We start from the raw sequence: 1,973 nt of genomic DNA, 5'->3' as shown, positions 1-1,973 counted from the left end.
ATATATACACTAATGAATACACGCCGGTACAAATAGTTGATAGATTGGGCGACACACAAAATCAATTATACAAATATACATTCCTAAATAAACAGAAATGATATATTGATATAAAGCAATACACAATACGCACTCTACATCTAATTCGTTCATATGGGTAGGCCCTGTATGTACCTATATAATTGTCCCAGACTCCATGACCGCAAGAAAAAATGAACTTCTCCAATGTTGCGTGGATCTGCACTTAATTTGAGAGGGGTCATGTTTGATCATCCGGAAGCCATAACCTAAGCTCAAATTTGAACTGGTCCTACAAGCATCGCTGCATCAGCTGTGTCTTGGATTAACAAAAAACATGCCTTTCGTATATACGCTGAATTCAAGGCAGAAAAGCAGCTTTAAACTTGTAATGGGGTCGAAATTTAGATCTAGTGCACCTTCTGAAAGAGTAATTTGATGGTGGTACGAAGAGCTCAGGGTGAGAGGAAGTCTGTCAGAAAGCCATTAAGGAAGGGAGTAGATCTAAGCATTAAGGGGGGGGGGCATATAAACCTATCTCGGTAACTATAGCCTTTTTAGATAAAGCGTTATAGCAAGGAGGTGTAACAGGAAAACATATTATGTAATATGTAACTTGAACTTTTTTGTTTAAGTCTACGGTTGCCATGGAAACGCCCGCCATATTGAAAATAAACAGCTTTCATAAAAGTAAAAAGGATTTTTTATTTACTTGTTTAAATTGGGTACATTGATAGATATACTCAATATAAAATTTCATGCTGTTGGGATCTTGGATATCTCTAATAGGAAAAAAAAAGATGGATAACTGACCTACCCCCTCATGCCTCTGAATTCGATTACATATCCATCCATGTAACTCACTGATGAATGCATCGATTTTATTTTCCACCTGTATATAGTTAGGTTATTGTATGAATAATAAGCCCGGAATATTTCACTGGAATCAAAAAGAAAATTTAAAGGTAGATGAGAAAAAAACCATCAAAAATTGAAGTTTTGAGAAGAAAAAAAAACGACTTTCTGTTACATAACAGGCAAACTGAAAATTTTGGGACTGAAAATCTGAAAGATAATGCTTGTAACACAAAGAGTAAGCACTTTTAGATTTACAAGTGATTGGAGTATTATGATACGTAAAAAGTCCAGGTACCACAAATTGACAAAAAATCGTCAATTTAAAACCACCACCCCCTTTAACAAAACGGTACAAGACGTGGAATCAGTTTGCGTCGATCGCGACAGCACAAAAGAAGTCAGTTCGAGGAAGTAGCAGTGAACTAGGCTTGTCAAAGCCCCTAAGTTACAGAATCTTAAAGCATGATTTTTTTTTTTTAAACTGTATCACATTTTGTCCACCAAGGCATAGCCCCAGACAATGATTTTGAGAGAAAAACGATGAGTGCGTTGATTTTGTTTTTAAGACACGTGAGACAGAGAGGGAGCTTTCAGTAGAAACGTTGATTCTGGGAATTGTGCGCTGGGAAACAGAAAGACCATCACTATGATGTGTTGGAGAGGAACTGAGAAATCGTAACAAGGACCTTGAAGAGTGAACGCGCCGCAGCAGAATCAGAACGTTGAACATTTTTTAGCCTGAGCACGGGAATGCATTGCGCGTGGTGAGGGGGCGGGGAGGGGGGGGGGGGAGTCATGGGAAGCATCGTTTTGTAAAGATAGCAGGTCTAAAACGTATTCCTTTATTATGTAATAAATTGCTATACTGTCTGTCATGATGGTTCATTTATGTTACAACAAAATTCAGAGCCCCTAGAATGAAATTACGATCTTTTGGTGAGAAAAGTTTCTCATTTTTTGGCCCAAAAATCTGGAACACCTTGCCTCAGGATCTCAGAGAAACAACAAATTTTGGTAGGTTTAAGGGATTGCTCAAGACTCATTTGTTCAATTGTTAGTTATAGTGTGTCAGTAAGTTCTGATTATATATATATATA

Source organism: Aplysia californica, unplaced genomic scaffold (assembly GCF_000002075.1).
Source record: "Aplysia californica isolate F4 #8 unplaced genomic scaffold, AplCal3.0 scaffold00036, whole genome shotgun sequence".
Lineage (NCBI taxonomy): Eukaryota > Metazoa > Mollusca > Gastropoda > Aplysiida > Aplysiidae > Aplysia > Aplysia californica.
Note: the sequence above shows the minus strand (reverse complement) of the source record.